This window comes from Xenopus laevis, chromosome 5L (genome assembly GCF_017654675.1).
Source record: "Xenopus laevis strain J_2021 chromosome 5L, Xenopus_laevis_v10.1, whole genome shotgun sequence".
Taxonomy (NCBI): Eukaryota; Metazoa; Chordata; class Amphibia; order Anura; family Pipidae; genus Xenopus; species Xenopus laevis.
Window position 1 is genome coordinate 46,068,041 of NC_054379.1, and position 23,194 is coordinate 46,091,234.

Consider the following 23,194-nt stretch of genomic DNA (forward strand, 5'->3'; position numbering starts at 1 on the left):
AGCAGATCAAAGAGAATTTTATGTGTAGAAAAATATTTTTGTAGCGCTGGCACATAAATATACCACTATTCTGGTGAATTGTAATATTTGGTTTGTCTTTGAAAAACTGGTGGGTTAGTATTTTGCAAATCTGTAGGAATGACATGGCAACTATATTACACTTTCCACACAGGGTTTTGGCATACAAATTAAGTGACTGTTAGGGTTAATTCACAAGAGGAGATTCGGGGAGATTTTGTCGCCTGGCGACTAATCGCCTCATCTTCTGGGCAACAATCTGCCCGAAGTTTCCTCTGTGAGGCAACTTCGGGCGACTACGGAAAACTCAGAGCTGCGTTTGCTTTAGCGCAGGCAACTTTTCATTACTCTGAGGAAGTGCCTTTGGGCACGAAACGCATCAGTAGTAAGGACATTATGCACTGTTAATTTTTGAGAAATAAAGAAGCTTTAATTCATCTTCACAAGTCCGCATATTTTGTATAAATGCTGTTGAGAGGAAGTTCCGTAGCCAGGGAACAAGACTGTGATTGTCTTGAACCAATCAGCGCAACACTGGTGAGAAACTTGTATTCGTGAGGTTTTCCACTCAGTCTGTACCCTAGTGATTTAGGTGAGATGATTAGTGATGGGTGAATTTCCTGCAAAACTCGTCAAATGGTAAAAAATTCGCTAAAAATCATGAAATCAGAAAGTTCGCAATAAAATTGTGAAATTTGAACGTTTTCTCGAAAAAATCGTGACATTTGCCCGTTTTCACAAAAAAAATTGTGAAATTCTAACATTTTCACAAAAAAAAATCGTCAAATTCTAACAATTTCAAGTCGTGACATTCGAAAGATTTCCCTAAAAAAAATCGTGAAATTCGAATGTTTTCACTTAAAAATCGTGACATTCGGATATTTTCACAGAAAATCGTGAAAATCGCAAATTGGCACTAGCGAATTTTCACCGGCGTATTTTTGCAGGAGATTCATGAAACACGGAAATTTGCTGTGACTTCATGCCAGGCGAATTTATTTACCCATCACTAGAGATTCTCCACATTGTAGGAGTGTTGGTTATTAGGTCTTGATTAGGAGCCATAAAATGTTACCTTTCCAACTGTCCCGTTTTTAGAGGGACAAGTCCCTCTTTTGACAGCTCAACCCGCAGTTCCTCATTTGTACTGGAAACTCCCGTTTTCTCTGCATTGAACAGCCAGAAAAAGAAACAATGTTTTTAATTTAATTGGCTTTTGAGAGCCCAGAACAGCCACAGTTGCAGATAAGATACTTTTGTAACAATTTCCAGATAAGCAAATAAGTAATTGTAACAATATAAGATAACAGGTCCCTTGGGAAAAGATAGACTCACAGCTTAAAGGGCAAATCACCTTAATTAGCAAAACTGTAATAACTGAAAAAAAACACAGAAATATGTTCAGATTATCATAACCTTCCAAATTTTGTAAAATGAACATGGTAATTAGGGGGTGTGGCCACAAAAATGGGTGTGGTCAAAATAAATCTTTTTTTTTTTTGCCCCTCTTTTTATTTCCAAAATATTGGGAGGTATGCCGTACATTTTGTTTTTTTATTGTAAGTTTAATCTTTTTGGCATTCTGATCCATTTTCCTTTCATTGTTCTACAAAACAAATATGCCTGCATGCATGGAAAGGTGAATCAATAGGCTGTGCCATTTGTTACAAAGGGAGACTATAGATTTTGAGGAGGCATCTGCAATCCATAAACCAATACACTGATGTTTGCTACAGTGCTAAATCAGTACTCTGAAGACATATCTCTTAATTATATCTGTCATTATTGCGAATAAGTAAAAAAATGATCCATTTAGAAGCCTCATAACATTCTTTCCTAGTTTTAGGATGAAAATATCCACACAAAAATGTGCAGGTGTTGTAAAAAAATTACTTTTACTTTCCCTTACATTAGTTAGACCTTTGTATTTCACATTTGGATGCCTTGTCACTTAAAGTCTTGCAATATATTGTAGAAGCTTATTTTAAAAGGAGCAGAAAGAATACTGTTTTCAGTGTTTTGTCATAGGAAGCTAGACCTTGGGAAATAAATGTTATTACAGTATATAAGAGTCAGGGCTAATGCTTTGACACTCAGTAGAAGGGAATTATTTCTATATTCTATAGTCCCAAAAGAAATAATGATTTTAGTTAATAATCTTGCTAATCTATAACTGTGTGAAGGTCTAGACTTGGTGGGGGGGATAAAGTGTTATGAATGTATTTTTTAAAGCGACTAGAGCTAGACCAAGGAGGAATGACATTGTTAATATACAGTATGTAATATACATGTATTTATCAAAGTCCGAATGTATCTCAATTTTTTCTGCTACAAACTCAGATCAAATCCGCTCTGGTTTTCTGCACTTATTTATTATTGCATTTTCCCCAAAAATTGGTTTGCGGGAAAAAATCAGGTTTTCACAATTTTTCGGGATTTTTCATCCGATTTTCATGATTTTTTATGGATTTTTCACCCGAAAACTCAGATTTTTGCCTGAAAACTTTGGGGTATTGCACGAAACCCAGCACACATCAAAAAAATCATTGGGACTTTTCCCATTGACTTATATGCAACTTCGACAGGTCTGAGATGCCGATTTTCTGATTTGGACTTTTCCATTCTCGGGGATTGATAAATTCCGAAAAATTCGTGATTTTTTAAAAGTCTGATTTTATAAAAACAAAATCACAAATTTTTCGTGATTTTTGCATTCGGAGTTTACTAAATAACCCCTTTTGTGTATGCATTTTCTGTTACCATGGGTAGAAAACTATATATATTAGTTATTTATGTTATTGTGAGGAAATAACAAATAGCATATATGTGTGTTCTTGTTTGTCAATACATGCTAATCTTACCTGCATCAGATTATTTACTCGAAAAATAGTAGCCTTACCTAAAAATCATATAAAATTGTCATTGTTTATTTAAAGTGCCCAACATGGGTGGATTTAGTTGTCAGCTTGTTATTGCAGTGCCTTAACTCTGCTTTTCCTGAATCACTGGCTTGTAAAGATAAATATTCATTGTATACTGGCTTTGTCGGAGCTGTTATCAGACATTGTCCAGCTTTGGCTTGTTTTTTTGTATTTCACATAAAAAAAATTCGGAGCCAAAATGTTAGTTATAAAACGGATAAGTATTTCTCTTCCTTTACCTATATTTCTGTCAAGAGTTGGGGCTCTGTTCTTCTGAAATACGTGGAATAGTAAATACACTTGCAAAGAAGGAAATCATTGTTATCATGTCCTTGTGATTGAACGTGGGATCAGTTAATGCTCACGGCAAAAAGAAAATTCTCTTTGTGTGTATTGGCCTGGGCTTTACATGTTTCTTTTATGCAGTGTCTGCAAAGCTGGTGGTCCTGTTTTTATGGGGAAAACTATGTTCACCTTAAAATGACATTTTGGTAAGATGGAGATCTGTGCAGTGTCATCCTAATATCCAATACCCATCAGGGTTATGAGCCACAATGGAAACAATAATGACATACCAAGAGGTCTGTTGCTGAGTAGGCTTGAGGCCATAAAAACGCTTAGAGGAAGCAAATCTGCCATAGGTTCCCATTGCTGGAGAACATTAATGGAGTTGTTCATCTTCAAACAACCAGTTGTTTTCAGATAGATCACCAGAAATAATGACTTTTTCCAACGACTTTCTATTTTCTATGCGTGACCGTTTTTCTAATATTGAAGTGTCAAGTGTAATTTTTCACATACTGAAGCAGCTCTGGGAGGGTGGGTCGCTGACCCTGTAAACTGTTCTAAATTTATATATTTCTTATCTTTGTCCCTGCTGAGCAGAATTGATACAATAGTTGCTAATATTCCACAGATGCTGCTGAGAAATGTATTGAATAAATGTTGCAAAATTATAACAGTTTACAGGAATTACTGAGCTGCCAGACTCAAACATCAGAGACATTCAGCTTTAAACTTAGATTTTGGAAAAATCTGGAAAAAATAAATAATGGAAAGTAACTGAAAAAAGTCTTTATTTCTGAGGAACAATCTAAAAACAACTGAATTGGAAAAAGTGTTTGGAAGGTGAACAACCCCTTTAATGTAGTGCAGTGGATGCAGTATTCTAAGACCATTAATAAACTTTTGAAAATTATTTTTTGTTTTCAGTTGTTGGAGTTTTTGTTCATCACCTTTGCGTGTAAACTATTAGAAATATAGGTGTATGCATATCCTAGACGCCAGGACACCCCCAACTGGCCAACTGCACATGCGTATGTGACGTCACTTTCATGGACATGTGACGTCACCATGGAAAGGAGAAAAAATGCTTATTTTGAAAAAAATTACATTTTTATATAGGCACCTTGGGTCCACATCCTTAAAGTTGCTGCCCTAGGCACTCCTCTATCTCTATCTCCTCTATCATCTCTATCTCTATCATCTCTATCATCTCTATCTCTATCTCTATCATCTCTATCTCTATCATCTCTATCATCTCTATCTCTATCTCTATCATCGAAACATAGATTCTAATAAAGCTTTTTTTTACTGCAAAAGCCCCTAGAGGGCAACAGCATTTCTTGCAAACTATATATGTGTGTGTGTGTGTGTGTGTGTATATATATATATATACACACACAGGGATCTTCGTCAGGAGCAAAAACAAACATCGCTCCTTTTTGCTCCTGACGAAGATCCCTGTGGGGGATCGAAACGTTGAGGCTTAATAATAAAACATTTTTTGTTTTTTCACTAAAACCCTGTGAGTGCCGCAATCCTTTTTCACTGCTTATTTCCCATGCTGGCACCCAGGTATTAATTTTGTCTACGGAGTGCACCATTCATATATATATATATATATATATATATATATATATATATATATATATATATATATATATATATATATATATATATAATGTGTGTATATGGGACCAGTGTGGGACCCGGCACAGTGCCAATGAAGCGAGTTGAAAAAGCTGGTAACTGTAAGAGCTTAATTTCCAGTTTATTTAAACCAGAAATTTGGCTTTTCTAGTGCAAGAGACCTCAGTTGCACTCTCTGCACTAGTGATGCATTGCCTTAGAATCGGCCCTAAAAAGAGGCTGTTGTTTGAAAAATAGTTTCCAACATTATCAGCAGAAGTCTCGATTCAAAGCATAAGTAATAAAATAAAAAATAACCCCTTTTGTAAGATACATGCAATTTAGAAAGCAACTTCATGGCAGATTTTTCTTCCTACAGATGTTCTGTGTCTGATATTGTATGTACTGCACATATGGTATATGTAAAAATCAGTTGTTGCTACTTTGCCTTTACAAATGTGTTTCTTTGGAGAAAAATCCTTACATTTATGTAGATAGTTTATACTCCAGTGTATACTATGAGCTGATTAAATAAACATTCTTGTTTTAAATGCACATCAAAGAGACTCAGTCATAGAAGTTCCTTGCTTATAACATTTCAGTTAATCACTTCCCTCTGTTACATAAGGGTTTCATTTTCAAACTTGTCTGATTTACTAATATTTTTATAGCAAGTCAAAAGAATGCAAAATATTTTTTTCTATTTAAAAAGAAAAAAACGCTCATATGCAGATTTTCTAGCGGAATCAGCCTGTCATCACTAGTGATAGATTCCATTCAACTAAAGGACAGATTGCATAAGTCGTCTGGGTGCTCTGCTGGTGTTGCATATGACTTGTGTGTTCAGTTCTGCGGCTGCTGGTAACTGGATGCTCACTGCCCTGAGGCAAGGCCATTTTTCTCCTAATAAATGACTTTACACTTTTAATATATTTTTGCTTTTTGAATTTCTGGGAAAAAACCCCACTATACATTCATATTCTGCAAGGTTCTCACCTTGCCACATGGCAGGAGTGACTCTGCACAGGCCTTACTCCACCATGTGGCCTCTTCTGGAGCAAGCAGAGGATGTTTTGTCATTTTGCTAACCCTTATCCTAATACAGGTATGGGATCGATTATCCAGAAACCCATTATCCAGAAAGCTCCGAATTACTGAATGGCCATCTCCCACAGACTCCATTTTATCCAAATAATCCAAATTTTTTAAAATTATTTACTTTTTCTCTATAGTAATAAAACAGTACCTTGTACTTGATCCCAACTAAGATATAATTGATCCTTATTGGAAGAGAACCCAGTCCATCGGGTTAATTTAATGTTTATATGATTTTCTAGTAGACTTAAGGTGCCCATACACTGAGAGATCCGCTCGTTTGGCGATTTCGTCAAACGAGCGGATCTCTCCCCGATATGCCCACCTTGAGGTGGGCAATATCGGGCTGATCCAATCGTGGGCCCCAGGGCCCAACGATCGGATCCTAACGAATAGCAATGGGCGGTCCGATCGCGTGACCGCATCAACAAATAGATGTGGCCGTGATCCGACGGGATTTTTTGCCCCATCCGATGGAGATCTGGCCGACTTTCGGCCAGATCTCGATCGGTGAAGCTCGTCGGGGGGGGCCCCCATACACGGGCCAATAAGCTGCCGACACGGTCTGTCGGCAGCTTTTATCGGCCCGTGTATGGCCACCTTTAGTGTTAGTTCACACGAGGAGATTCAGGGAGATTTTGTCGCCTGGCGACTAATCGCCTTGTCTTCTGAGCGACAATCTCCCCAAACTGCTATAGGCTATAATCAAATGTTGCCTACGCTAAGCACACGCGGCGATGCGTTTTCCGAAGTCGCCTGAAATTTCCTCCATGAGGCAACTTCGGGGCGACTATAGAAAACACATTGTCGCATGTGCTTTAGCGCAGGCGACTTTTCGTTATAGCCTATGGGAAAACACGCTGAGGCAGTTCGGGGAGATTGCCGATCAGAAGACGAGGCGATTAGTCGCCAGGCGACCGAATCTCCCCAAAACGCCCAGTGTGGCCTTACCCTTAAGGTATGAAGATCCAAATTATGAAAAGATCCGTTATCCAGAAGACCCCAGGTCCTGAGCATTCTGGATAACAAGTCCCATACCTGTACCTGTATATCAGTGAATGGTCTGGTCATTGTTTTAAGCTTTCTTTATATAGAGACATATTATAGTTGTGCGACACACTTAGGGGGCAGTTTTCTAATGGCTGAGATTTCTCCTTAGCTCGATGTGGGCTGTTCAACATTTTATTACAGGTACGGGACCTGTAATGCTCGCGACGTGACCCTGGGTTTTCAGGATCTTTCCGTACTTCATACCTTATGTCTACTAGAAAATCTTTAAACATTAAATAAACTCAATTGGCTGGTTTTGCCTCCTGTAAGGATTAAAAAATATCTTAGTTTGGATCAAGTACAAGGCACTGTTTTATTATTACAGAGAAAAAGGAATAATTTTTTTAAAATTTGTTTATTTGGATAAAATGAAGTCTATGGTTGAGTTTTTAGGAGCTTTCTGCATAACAGGTTTCCAGATAATGGATCACATACAGTACCTGTATAGTTTTAAAAGAAAAATGTTTTCTTACTGGCATTAGCTTAGTTAACCTTTTCTGGATCTCAGAGATCCTGACATCCATTAAAACCATTTAGCATGGTGGTTGAATTATGGTGGTGAGATCAATTGAGGAATTGTTTCTTTATGCTTTTGTCTTTTGATTAATCTGCTTCAAAAGGCAGTTTCTACCAGCAGTGATAGTGTATTGCATGGCCTTTGCTTGCTGTCTGCCTATCTTGGAGTCCGCAGCATTTGCCTCCAACATTTGAGAGTTGAGTTGGGAGCAATAACGCAGCAGTACACACACAAACTAAAGCAGCAGGCAACAGAAATTCACTTGCAGCAGTTGAAGCTTTAAAAACATACTAAACGCAGTTCAAGGATGACTATTTTTAGCTTTAGAAGTGAAGCCCCACTGAATTCCAACTTTATCAGTTCAAAGAAGGTTTTAAAGAAGCTCTGACTTTAGTTACACCCCCCGTGGGAAATATCCGTCTGTGTCTCTGGGAAAAATAAGAAATTACCTTTTTTTTTTGTTTTTTAAACATCTGTTTCTTTACAGAGAACAGAGCCTCCTGATAGGAGGTATCATTAATAATCAGACAAGCCGTCACACAGATTATTTAATGACCGGACAAAACCATTCCAGTTTCATGAATAGAGTTCTTTATAGTGAGTTCTATTTCAAATAGGCCCTATATACAAAAGTGTAGCCGAACAATATCTAATCCTAAAACTTGTTACATCATGTACAAGCATGTTTATGATATATATATATATATATATATATATATATATATATATATATATATATATATATATATATATAATCATTGGATAAGGACCCGCACTCCAATGTTTCGTGAAAAAAAGGTTTTTATTTTAACTTGTGCATCCAACGTTTCGGCCCATGCCTGGGCCTTTATCAAGCATCCTTGATAAAGGCCCAGGCATGGGCCGAAACGTTGGATGCACAAGTTAAAATAAAAACCTTTTTTTCACGAAACATTGGAGTGCGGGTCCTTATCCAATGATTGTATGCTGAAGCTTTGACCCAGCACCCACAGTATCTCCAAGACTGGATCAGAGTGCGAGTGTTTGTCTATATATATATATATATATATATATATATATTATATATATATATATATATATATATATATATATATATATATATATATATATATATATATGTTATTTATGATATATTTAAGATAATAAAAAGAAGGAAGAAGATCACTCACTCACAAGTGCCTCAAGTAAGTGCAGTTTTCTTCTAACAGGAGGGCAGGCCCAGATTGACACAAAGTCCAGTGCTTACGGCGGCAAAATGTTAGGGGCGGCCCGCCAGCCTGGTGATTCGGGAAGATTTAGTCGCCTGTCAACTAATTGCCTCTTCTTTGCGGCGACTAATCTCCCCGAATGGCTTCCCCCTGTCTTCCATTGGCTATAATGAAATAATGCCTGCGGCATGGCACACGTGGCGCTTTGTATTCCGAAGTCACCTGAAGTTGCCTCAAGAGGAAACTTCAGGTGGCTTCGGAATACGAATCGCTGCGTGTGCCAGGCGACTAGATCTCCTCGAATCGCCAGGTGTGCCCTTACCCTTAGGCCACTTATGCCACACATTTGTTATGGCGGCTGCAGGGGTCCACCAATGAGATCTTTATCAGGGCCAACAGGTACTTTAAAGCAGCCCTGATATCTAATACAATATTGAATCAGGATAATTAAATTGTTTTAAGCGTGATGCAAAATGTTTGATCAAAAGATTGGGACAGAGAGGTACAAAAAGAGAGAAAAGATAATGCAATTAAAGGTACATTGTAGACCGAGCAAGTACATTCAGGTAAATCATACAGAGGAGGATGCAATCTGGAGGTTTGAAACAAGAACTATAGGTGTCAGTCAGTGACATAACTAAAAAGACATTATAAGTCAAATATTGAGATATGCAAGGAACCTTACCTCTCCAATCTGTTAATTAATAGCATGGGAGATATGCTTCTAAGTATCTTAAAGGGGTCGTTTACCTTCCAATTAACTTTAAGTATGATGTAGAGAGTGACCATTTGCTATTGGTTTTTATTATTTGTGTTTTTTATTTAGCTTTTTATTTAGCAGCTCTCCAGTTTGCAATTTCAGCAACCTGGTTGCTAGGGTCCAAATTTTCCATTGCCTGATTTAAATAAGAGACTGGAATATGAATAGCAGAGGAACTGAGTAATAAAAAGTAGCAATTACAATAAATGTATAGCTTTACAGAGCATTTGCTTTTAGATGGGGTCAGTGACCCCCATTTGAAAGCTGAGCAGAATCCAAAGAAAATTGCAAATAACTAAAAAGCTATACAAAATAAATAATGAAGACCAATTGAAGAGTTGCTTGCTTGCATTCTACAACATACTAAAAGTTACTTTAAAGGTGAACCACCTCTTTCACAACAATTACTAGATTTATATATCTATTTTGTTTGAGCTGGAGACAATATTTCTTAATAGAACAATACGTGGTTCTGCTTAATAGTGTGACAGGTGAAGATGTTGGTGTCTGTGTAGTAACTTGGACAAAACTTTGTTTTAACCCATAGATAAAATCAGATTTGCTTAGTTTCTAACTGCAAAAGACAGTAAAACAATGGCCTTGTCCTACACTAAACCACTTAAAACTGACTGCCAGTTGGGGCATCATGCAAATATATCCACTGTTATTGTGTAACATGGTTTCATCTGTGAGTCACATACATTTCCATGTTTTTAAAATCAAGTCTTTCAAACCATCACTGCTGGCTTGTAACTTGCAGAGGAATTAGTATTCCACCACACGCACGTTAGTGCTCATGTTTATAAGTTGCAAATGAAACCATAGACTGTTTGTTACACTTGGAGTGAATGTGCTCAAATACATTTTAAAAAACTGTAGGTACTGAAGGGCACAGATGTTTTTTGTAAATATCTAGGTACCTCTATATTGTATGTTATTGGCCACCAGGTCAGGGGTAATTATTTTCATGTTGCATATATTATACAGACTAAAGAAATGAGAAGATCAAGGGATAATTGTTTCCTTAAGGCTGACGATCAACAGTTCATGAAATGTCATATTGTAAGGTTGACATGTCGATGTATTGGGGTATGGTGTTTCTTGTAAGAACATTTGGAATTTGCCTTCAGAGTTTTTGTTTGAGACTTCACTCACATTTGGCTTGCCATCTGGCTGCATTTATTGGTCCGACCAGAAAAACATCAAAAGATGAAAGGGTTTTACAATGTATATATTTATTTACATATGAACTATACCTTTATTGGAAAAAAGTTCATATTTGCTTCATGAACAGATGGGGGCAGCCATTTAGATTGAATAAGGCACAAATGCTCAGGTTAAGATGGCCGTATTGTAAAATAGTCGCCAAACAAGTGGTTCTTTCCTTTAATATGACCACCTAAACTGGACAATATTGGGCTTAATCTGATCATTGTATTTAGGGCCAAACAATATGATTACAACAATGGGGATACAAGCCGTTTCAGCTGGGACTCATTGACTAGCTGATCAGTTCCTCGATCCAATGAGAAAAACCAAACATGCCTGCATAGATTGCTCGCGAGGACCCCATACACGGGCAGATTATATCTACCCGTGTAGGACCACCTTAATATAAAAGATAAGCTATGTGAATGTAATGGGTTATGTTCTTATGTAGGAAATTAAAAAGGTCAAATGTAATTTATGGCTCTCAACAGAACTATACAATCAAAATGCTCTCATATAAAATAGTACTGTTATCGCTTGCTTGTTATACTATAAAATGTATAGTCATGATAATAAAGTCCATTTTGCAATTGCCTGACTGTTGTTTATTATATCATATTCTTAATTTACAAGGAGAGTATAGTGCTTACTATAGGAGTCTTTAGCCTGTGGCACTAGCATGTGACCCGACACCCATTATTACCAATGTATAGCAGAGCAAGCGGAGCTTCAAGGCTACTACCCTAACTCATAAATGTAAAATAATTTCTGTCGTCTTGAGCTTTTCCTATTTCGGAGCGGCAACCTCTTGATTGTTCACCACAATTTCACTTGTTTATTAGTAATACATTGACTTATTTATTTTCCCCAGTTTTCAATTATTCGCTTCATTGCATTAATTCTCAATTTTATGATTTTTATGTCACGTTTCTTTCCCCTCTGACTTCTCTGTTCTTTACATGTTGACTATTAGGAATGAATGAAAAGTAATTTTTCATTATGCCTTTCAGTCTTCGAGAGCTTTACCCAAGGAGGCGATCCACAAGTTGAAATTAAATTGTTATCTAAAGAAATCCTGCTTTCAGGGTCTGAATAATAGCCACCTTAAGTTTATCCCTTTCTAGAGTAATTTTATGTTGAAGTTCATATTTTAATCACTTTTGCTGGTGACTGTTGCTATTGGAATTGCATGCAAATATTCAACCTCCCAAGAAATACAAAGATAAATGGTGCGTTTACTCAGCAAAGGAACATACATGGTGTAGGTTGTCTGGATTGTCCGCGACGCTTTATGTAGATAATGGAAAAGGACGGAGTTTTGGCAGGATTAGAAAACAGAATGCAATTATTAAAGCATCTACTGTACATAGTCAAACCAAATCATAGCGCTTTCAAAAGGCATCAGGAGAATATTTTCCAAGTCACTGCTTTCTTAATGTTATCGTTTATTATTATAGAACTGACCAGATAAATAACCACCATCTACTGAGCTGAGTTTGTTTGTTATGCAGAGAAATAAATCATTCCGAGCCATGGGTTTAAAGAGATAGTAACCATTAAAACAAACCTAGCAGAATGTGTCATCTAACTATAATTAATAACTGTAATTAGCTCTTTTAAGTAAGAGCATTATATTCCTATATGGCATTCTTATTGCCAGCACTGTGTTGGCAGGTGACATTGGAATGGGCAAGGGAGAACAGAAGGGATTCTGTTTGTTTGTTTTTTTTTTACAGCACAAATTAAATGGAATATTTTATGAACAAAAAACACTGAACTAGACCCAGAGGAAAAGACTACATTAAAGAAACATTTCTAATAGCATAGTTAATAAACCCATCCGCTTTGACAAGTCACTAGTGAATCATCATGTTTTTTATACTTTCATTCCAATTGTATTTTTATTATATACATGATTGTAACGATTATTCACATAATATAAATAAATATATATATATATATATATATATATATATACTGTATATACGATTATTCACATAATATAAATAAATATATATATATATATACTGTATATGTGTATATATATATATATATATATATATATATATGTGTGTGTGTGTGTATATATATATATATATATATATATATATATATATATATATATATATATATATATATATATATATATATATATATATATATTATGCTACAGTTTTCCTTCAATTCAATCTAATTATCTAGAATAAACCGAAATAGCTTGGACTGAACAACCTCTGCGCTGCCATTTTATTCACAGTAATAACATTGCAACTTGGCTCAGTCCCCATGAACTTTCATTCAGCTCATCTAAGCAAACCTTGGCAATCTGAGTGAAAGGACAAGACATTTTTATAAGCTTGACCCTGTCTGCCTACCAAAGGTCAGATTTTGAAACTTGAAATATAATTATGTATTGTGCATGCAGGACTCTCTCTTTCAGGAGATTGTTGGACTTTGAAGATGGTGATGTCAAGTAAAAGACCAAGTTGTTTATTACTATTTTGCCTTTGAAATGACCTATCTCCATAAACAACTCTCCTCCTGTCAAGGATTCCTGTTAGAAAACAGGTTGATGTTGTGTGTTCTGAACATAAGGGGCTGATGTATCAAAGGGCAAGATGCTTGATCTCGAAGCAAAAATTATATTGTCATGCAGATTGACTTTTTTTTGGTAATTATCAAGTATTGTTGAAAGGGTTTTTTCAGTAACAAATTTACAAGCTCACACCTGTCAAGTTCCAACATCAACATGTACTTCAAACTTCTCTTGTCTAAACGCAGAATTTTTGTTGACGGTCATGAATTATTTATTTTTTTTACCATTAAAGTCAATAAGAAATTTATGCTAATCGCAAAGTTTTTGCTTTTGCTATTGAGAAGAATCAAGCAATAAATTGTATTTACAGGAGTTAAGAAAAGCTTTTTGTTGAGAGAACTTTTTGAATTTTGATATACCTGCCTCTTAAAGTGATACACTTTGAAAAATTATTATTCAAAATATTAATGTACATCAAAGGTTACCTCATGTTGATCATTTTTCACTCTGGCTGCTTTTTTGTAAGTAATTGTTACTTGAAGTTCCTAAACCTGACTTTTTTGCCACCCAGACTGTCCCTTCTCAACATGTCAGTTAGAGTTTCTAATGCTAACAGACTGCTGAAGCTCAAATATGACAACCCTCACAGAGAGGAACATGGGGTACCAGATGGGTAATGTAAAAGCATCTGTAAATACTTTTATGGCAAAATTATAGATAGCATGCAAAGACAATATTATGATAAATGTAAAAAATAGGGATGCACCAAATCCACTATTTTGGATTTGGCCGAACCCCCCCGCCCCTATGTTGCATATGCAAATTAGGATTCGGTTCAGCTGGGCAGATGGATTCGGCTGAATCCAAATCCTGCTGAAAAAGACAGAATCCTGGCCGAATCCTGAACCGAATCCTGGATTCAGTGCATCCCTAGTAAAAAAGGGTTTCATTTCTCCCCAGTCCTTCCAACTCCGAATGTTTGCAGAATGACCACACCTAAGCACAAATTAATTCAGTTGATGGTCAGTGCTTTCTTATTCAGTTCTGTTGATTGATTCACCTTTCTGATTTTAGAGCATGAGTCAGCTTTGCCCGCAATACAAATGGGATGCAATTGAAACGTTTTAATTCATACCCCCTTAGAGCCCCCCACTTTATAACAAGGTTATAAATATAGAACAACAATGATGTATCAGCCTCATTATGCAGAAAATAGAATAGAATGGATGGAAACAGACCAGGAACACAGTGCTGTGTGGAATAAAACGATTATTTGCAGCACAGCATTGCGTTCCTGGTCTGCTTCCATCCATTTTCTGCATATTGTTTCTTCGGGATACCTGGGACTGGGGGCAGGAACAGACTATCGGGACTGAATCACATTTTGTGGTTCATATACTCCAGTTGTTGGAATAAGTGTGCCATACCGCCATTGTTCAAAGAATAACTACAGTAGAAAGTAAGTGTTCATCTCACCCTTACCGACCTTCATGCTTGGCTTTAGGTGTATGTAGGAGATAAAATAGAGTTTCTCCCCAATTTCAACTAAATCAGACATCAGTCTAAGCTCCCCTGCCACTGTTCCCTTTCTAAGGTGACCAGTCCTACAGTTTAGGAACTACTGTGTTCAATGTACTATTACAGTCTTTAGCTTAGATCAGTGATCCCCAACCAGTAGCTCGTGAGCAACATGTTGCTCTCCAACCACTTGGATGTTGCTCCCAGTGGCCTCACAGCAGGTGCTTATTTTTGAATTCCAGGCTTGGAGGCAAGTTTTGGTTGTATAAAAACCATGTGTACTACCAAACAGAGCCTCAATGTAGGTTGACAATCCACATAAGGGCTACCAAATGGCCAATCACAGCACTTATTTGGCACCCCAAGAACATTTTTCATGCTAGTGTTGCTCCCCAACTCCTTTTTCTTCTGAATGTTGCTCATGGGTTCAAAAGGTTGGGGATCCCTGGCTTAGACTATGTGATGACCAACATTCCTGAAAATATGTTGATATAGCCTTTGTATTGAATAAAGAAAACATTTCTCTGCTGTTATGGAACATCTAAAAAGCCATAAAGCAGTAATGCTATAACATGGTGAGTCTTGTACTGCCTGGCCCTTAATCACATTTCCTAAACATGTCAGCCCCCCTCATTTATTTTGACGTATTGAATAATGAAATGTGTATTTAAAAATATATATATTTTTGTTTGTTATCCATAAATTGTAAATTATTCCAAACCATGCATCTTAATAAATCACTTTGTGCTAGCAAAAGTCATTTGAGACTTTTTAAAGACCAACAGCTTGCATGTGCCAGTAAGCTGTGCATTTATTATTCAGTAGTGAGATTGACAGAGTTTAAGTTAATGCAACTCTCACAGTCAATATATGCAAATTGCCATTTTAAACATTAAGGGGGTTATTTATCAAAGGTCAAATGTAAGAGTTTTTTTTTATACCTCGAATTAACTCATATTAACTCACAACTCGAAAGGTTTCTAATTTAAAAAAAAACTCAATTGGAAAAAACTCGAATCAGCGAGTTCGGGGTTAACAACGTGAAAATTCGAATCGAACAAGTTTTCGCCAAAATTTTTTTTGCCAAAAAAAGTTTTCAGGCAAAGCCCTCTGAAAAAGCCATCATAAAGACTATTACCATCTTCAAATGGTTCAAGGGACCTCTGCCATTGACTCGTACTTGTCTTCAACTATTTCCAGGGTCAGGGTATAATAAATCTTGAAAAATTTGAGTTTTTATTTTTAACCCTGAAAAATAGTAATAGGAACCTGAGAATTTTGACCCCAGCGTCAATTTCGATGCTGGCGTTAAAGTCAACGGGCTTCCGGATAGTGTTGACGCGCGACAGTTTTGATGTGATCGACTTTTCCGACTCACGCACCCAAAAAATGTTGACGCCGATGAATTTTCACTCGAGTTTCACAAATTTATTCACCGGCGGTGAAACTAATTCCCCGCAAATTTGAGCCTGGCGAATTTATTCGCCCATCACTAGTGATTAGCCATAATTCTGTTACAGGGCTTACCCTTTGTGCTGGAAGGGGTTTCTTTCTCTGCTGTCCATTCTACATCTTCTTAAATCTGGCCATAGATGTAAAGATACCATTGTACTAAACTAAGGTTCATACGATTTTCGAACGGTGTGTGGAGTTTCCCGACATTTTTTGTACCACGCCAATTGGTCGTTCAGTCGATCTGACAGGTTAAAAGATTTATATCTGCTACCAATGATATCTCTGCATGTATGGGAGATTGTCACTACTATTTGTCGGACATAACTTTCGAGCGATTGCTGTCTGAATGAATGTATTAATCTGAATGGTTAGTTGCAGGTTGGAAGGTCGGCGAAGATGAACGTGCCTCTGATATAGGCTATAGTCTGCGCGTCTATGGCCAGCTTTAGGGTCATTTTTTTCCTTTTCTTTCAAGATGTATCTTCCTTATCTTATCCTATAGCCTTCCTGTCAGCATTATAATCTTTACTGGATAAAATAAGATCAGACAAAAAAATATTTTGACATGACATATGACATTTACTGGTTCTGAAACAAATAACTATCTCAGGAAATGTGAACTTTCTTGCTTCATATCTATTTTGTAGACATATACCTGTTGTCATTTTCTTTACTTGCAGCAGTGTTCATACATGATGCTAGCAGTTATACAGTTTCAATTTGCTATTCCATTCTATATTTATATTTTTCAGTGTCTTAAGCTGAGATATATTCTTAACACATACATTTCATAAATAACTCTCAGCTCTATTGCAAGCTGAAATAGTTTTCGTTTCTCCTTTATTGTAGAAGAGCTGTAGTTGATGGAAATTATTTTGGGTTTGGAAATGTGCAGTTGAAATGTGAATTCATAAGGCTTTTTGCTGCACTTTAACCAACAGCTGTTTTGAATCAACCTTCCGTCTTACTGTAATGTTTAATTTTGCACATTTGGAAAAATAGCCATCGTCTTTGAAACAGAAGTGGAAAAACCTTTCTTTCAAAGCTCATATTTATTGATACTACAGGGCGAATAGTACTGTATATAAGGGCAGGATCTCAGGGTTTTAATGTTTAAAGTACAGCTGGAAGCCATACCTGGATTAGGAGGCTTAGGCAGAAATATGTGATTGTTGACCCTCTGGTAGCATCACAGCTTGTTGAGCTTGCCCCTACAGCTTTGCTCAAGTAATTCAATTCTATAGTTACTTCTGAATATTAAACCAAAGTTTATGCTTATGATAAAAATGTTTGTACAAAAAGATGTACTGCTTCAGGAAAAAATGTATAATGAGCTAACAGCTTACACTCAAAACCAGGGGCAGACTGGGCCACTTACATTCTATAGTTCCATAACGCTACTGCCTAGGTATTGGGACTTTAGTTTTTCACAAGGGATGGGCATTTCTACTACAGTTAGTGTTGCCACCGCCCACCAGATTCAGACTGGCATTCAAAATAGGCCCTGACATTTCAAGTACACAGAGGCCCAAAACAGTCCCCACCAGCCCAATAAATAGTGACTGTCAATGGCATCTTACTGCAGCCCCTATTACATTTGACAAATTCCTGGATTGCCAGTCCGGGCCTGGTTACCACCTGAACAGTTGTGTGAAATAAAAAGTTTTTCAGAATTATGTATTGAAACTGTTCATTAGTCAGTGTATAACCTTGCCCCATCTACAGTATCTCCTGGATACCCCGGTATATGGAGGGTTTACATCCTTAATGGTTATGCCCTGCTCCTACGGTAGTAAGAGGCAAATGTCATCTTAAGAACATGAAATATATTAATCATTCCTCTTTATGAGACTACATATAATTTCCCCTCTGGTCACCTACTGGTAGGGTTGCCACCTTTTCCAGAAAAAAATACCGGCCTTCCTATATATTTATCTTTTTTCCCTATTAATAACATTGGGATCGACCATCATTTTTACCGGCCAGGTCGCAACCCTACCTACTGGCCATCCCAGAAGAAGTGCTGTATGTTGTTTTTGATGTATTTGCATCAGACTTTTTACTGTAAAGAAAATGAAAGTTGTCTTTTTTGACAATGAACTACATAATGCAATTTTATAGCATTACATAACTGCTTTTTTTTTTTTAAGCAAAGACTTTATAAACTGTACCTTATATCATCACTTCAACATTACTTTGGTACTTGCAATACATTAAATAGGAAATTTTATGGAAGAGTGATTTGCCAGACTAATGAACTTATATATGCAGTTCCTTTTGACATGGTATGCAAAGAACAGAAGTGATATTGTTTTTCTTTGGAAGAATGATGAAGTGCGATTCCAGAGCATCATGTCTGAGTGTATCAACTAGTCAGCCCTGCTTTCTTACTTAACCTTTCAGATACATGCCTGTTCCATATAAAGAATATTTCTTGCAAATAATTGAACATGCTAGCTAGACCAACAAGACTCGTCGAGCATGCATATGTTACACAACTGAGACTATCAGGATATTAGATGAGATTATATCATGGAAACATTTGTGTTTCTTTGGTACGCGGGTGTTAATGTATTTGAAATTAGCTTCTGCCTTCATTTTATTCCTGTAGCTAATACAGCATGCAGCATTAAACTTAAACCCTAACAGCATGACCTTTCATTTGGAAAGCCTTTGAAAGCTCCAGAGCATTAATATTTACAGTCTTTCCTTGACATGGTGCTGCTTTGCTTCTCTGTGGGTTTAAACACCCCAGATGGATTCCTTTTCTGAAGTTTTATATTGTTGGCTCCAGAATTTGAAAGGGATTTTTTGTGTGCAAATATCCCAAATCTTGTAGGCCACAATAAAGTTGTGCAGTGTTAAGAAATATGAATATTGTGTTATACATTGGATTGTGCTCACAGCTTTTTGTTGTTTTCTTTTTTAAAGTGTGAATGATGGCTTTACATTAAGGAACAATGCTGGAATTAGTATTCTAAACAAAGAAATCAAACAAAGCTTGCACTCTAGTGAGTGCAAATAAAAATGTCATTGTAGAATTCAAGCATTGCAGCATTGTTTCTGATTGGTGAGCCCTGTATGCATATAAAAAACATAATAATGAAAAAAATAATAATGTGGGAAATGGGTATGATGAAAAAACATTGAAAGCATAAGCAAAAATGTACATTTATTACACATCACTTTTATTTAATAAATTATAGAGCCCTAGCTAGGAGTATGCCCTCTTTAATAAATGTAAGTAACCAAAGAGATATAAACATATTTAGCACAGTTTAGCTCATTCCTGAGTGTACTCCAGGTACTGAAATTTCCATTTATGTCCATTAAATGTCTTTCACACTCAATATAAAGAGGGTTGTTACCTTTGTATGAAACTAGTGTTTTCTCTGGAACAACCCCAAGCCACAATGGCCTGGGTATAAACCTATCCCTGCTGAGCACAGGTAAGTGATTCAGCCATCTGAATGCCATTGGGAGTGATCCTTGTACTGTACCTGACCTAAGGACTAAGGGGCCTGTTTTTAGACAGCCAAGTCCTGGAAAACATCTGGAAATAAAATGATTACAATTTTTTTTTTTAAGCAATAAATATACTATAAGCAAAAAAAAATTACATGCAGTTAAAAGTTATTCTAATCAAGTAATTGTATAAATATTTCCTTTGGTGCCACAGTATTTTATATTGCTTATCTGCTTTCTAATTGCAGACTTGCTGGAGCTGTTCTGTAAGAAATAAAGCCAGTACATGCATGTTCATTGTTTTTAGGTGAACTTGTGGAAATAATTCTGTACAGACATGCTCTCTTCTGTGAGACACCAAATTCAAAAGGCAAAATTGTTACATGGCTTTTTGTAACATGTATAGGGCCGGGATATTTTTTGTGTATTTTAAATGGGTTCTTTGTAACTGTAACCAAGTTTGCTACTACCAATATGAACAAATCCAAAAAAAAATATGCAGTTTCTCTCTGCACAGTAAACTCTGCAAAAAAAAACTCTTGAAAATGTGTGTTTTCCTTTAAGTACTTGGACACATGCTCAATCTTATGCAAATGCAGATGAGTCACAATAGTCTCTTCCAATTTAATTTGGACATAATTAGGAGAAGTTACGTTACATCAGATTGGTTAACATCTTGATGGCCAGCTGTCATCCCTGAGCAAAGTCCCGTTAGCCAAAGACTTCATTGTGCTAATGAATATTAATGCTCGTCACTCTCGGTCGCCTCTGCAGACACTTGCAGAATGTGTCTATGTCTTGCTATCAAATCATCGATCGTTTTTAGGCTTGTGCAGTTATTTTTGAAGAGATCATTGACATAAATTTCTAGGCCACTTAAACGGAATTGAATCTTAGATGCTCGTCTCTCATTCACTGTTAATTTAGCATGAAAAGCTTAGTGACGCTGGCAAACAGGTATTCTTCAGGTACTTTTTCAATATGATATAGCAGGGGTCCCCAAAAGGTAGACCAGGATCTATCAGTAGACCTATAGCTGGTGATCAGTAGATCTCAAGACATGGTCAACAAACAGCTCGTCTAAATCACTCTCCTCGTTCAGACATTTATAACGTTATGGTTACATAAGAAATAGTTGTTTGTTAAATATAACAATATAAACTCTCTCATAAATCAGTATAATATTTAAGTAATATTTCCCATGGAACAGAATGCTAAAAATGCTTTTTATGGATGTAGATCCATAAAAGATCTACATCCATAAATATGTGATATGTATTGTAAAATCAGTTATCCGTATTATATGCCAAAACAGCATCTCATGGCAATAGCATTTGTTTATGCACATGGGTACCTATTCTTAGCAGACTAGTGGCAATCTTAATCTCCAATACACATCCCTACACACCTACAATTTTGGGGCAATAATATGTCAAATGTCAATGTTTGGTAGGTGATTTGCATACAGTAATTTGCTGATTGGTAGTTTTAGCCAGAAAATACTGATGGCAGTGGAGCTTACAAATATAACTTAGGAATGCTTTGTGTGGATATGTTCAAAAACTAGCAACTAGCAGCCCCTAAAAAAGGAAAGCCTGCTGCCAGTGGCGATCCTGGCTATTTTGCCGCTGGAGGCAGCCTTCGTTCTGCTGCCCCCCCCCTCCCCACGGCATTTAAATTCTCTGTGCTATGAAGGACATTTATATTTCAGCGCAGGAGGGGGTCAGGGGCATCCACGTCGCTAGTCTCGCTGCACGAGAAGAGCCGAATTTCCGTGTTGAAAAAACGGAAATTCGGCTCTTGGTTGCCAGAAGCAGTATTTTTGCTGCCGCTGGCAACCATGGGGGCGCTGCCGCCGGAGGCGAGTATACTTTATAATAATCCTATGCAGTCCAGTAGTCTTTAAAATCAGATTATTGGAAGTACCTAGATAGTTATGGAGAAGATTTTTTGGAATACATACCATACAATAGAACCGCTTAGTGATTCAGGGTTTGGTTATTATTCTGATTTATGTCCGGGCCTTTAATTTAACCATGATACTACATGCCCTTCATAGCGCAGAGAATCCAAACTCCCGCACACAACAATATACCGCTAAGTGGCTAATCATCTTTCCATGAATCAATTGTAATAAATCTCTCTGGAACTCTGGAGAGCCGGCTGTATAATAAATACAAATACGCTGCCACTTCTTATGAATGATGATACCTTTTTAAACCATTGGATATTTCTCTCAAGTTGTGTATCGCGTGTTCAAATCAGAATTTAAAAAGATATTTGAAATATTCTTGGCTGCAAGCAAGCATATTAAAGATTATATCTGCTTTTGCAATGTTAATGTTGTTTTACAATGTTCACATCTAGCCTGTGACCCAAAATAAATAAGAAAGCATGCCTTGTTGATTCAGAAATTGTCCTGGAAAATTGTATATGTTCAAATTGTATATGAGCTGTACCTATGGCTATTAATAAATTTTTACATCAATAGAAAAGCATTCTATTTGCAAAAGGGTGGGTTGTGGGTCTGTATGTCACCAAAGGTAACATTAGATGCAATTTTACTTGTATGCAAGTCTGCAGGGTACTGAGTGGGAGCTGCCATATTGCTGACTTTAGTAGCAATAAGATTAAGACACAGGATATTGTAAACACCAGGATGATAGTCTAAAAGATAGGTTTATAGTAAAGATCGTTATTCCCCACTCATATAGCGTTTGGCATATTATGGAGAATCCTATGGGGTGTATAACTGAGGGGAACTGCAGTCTTCTATCAAAACTCACACAGAGATTCATGTCTACAATTGTTACAGCTACTAGATGCACAGGAGGAGTCTTTATTTTATTGATTTTGTCTGTAGTTAGAACTAAATGAGTATCCATTATTATTATCCTTGATTTGTACAAAGAGTCAGACATTTTATTCTTTATGCAGACTTAAGCATATTTAAGTAACGCTCCCCATAGACGCAAAGATTCTTCTTGCCGAATGACCGATTTTAGGGAAGTCCGAGCAATCCTTCGAAATTATCGTGCGGTTAGTGGGATTCGAACGATCGTACATCTTACGATTTTTCGGCCTACATCTGTCAGGAAATTGATCGGCCAGGTTAAAAAATCTTTATCGGTCCCAGTGCAATCTATCTATGTTTGCAGGGCCAAGCAGGCAGCTCCCCTTTGTTTTCCTGGCAAATTGGTCTTTTTAGTTCATGGTCAATTCGTACGATCGTTCCGAGAAAATGACCCACATGTTTCACTATTTTGCATAAATGTTGGCATCCAGGACTAGGATCTCAGATGTTATATAGATGCACTATAACCTATTTTGGGAGGAGAATTTGGTTGCAGTAGATGAAAAATGTCTCCTAAATGTCTTTCAAAAGTGGCAGCATCAGTTCAAGGCTGGCGAGGACTGGTAAATATTGCTTTGTTGTCCACCCACATTTAAGAGCAGAGGGCTTTTATTATTTAATGCACTTGTCTGTACTCTGATACTTAAGCAGTTCCCCTTGCCACCACCACCACTAAC

The 23,194-nt window shown here is 36.8% G+C and overlaps 1 protein-coding gene across 4 annotated transcripts in view; it reads left to right on the forward strand.

Annotated features, from left to right (window-relative positions):
• Positions 1 to 23,194, forward strand: part of utrn.L (utrophin L homeolog) — a 391,980-nt gene that overhangs the window by 229,984 nt on the left and 138,802 nt on the right. The window lies entirely within an intron of this gene.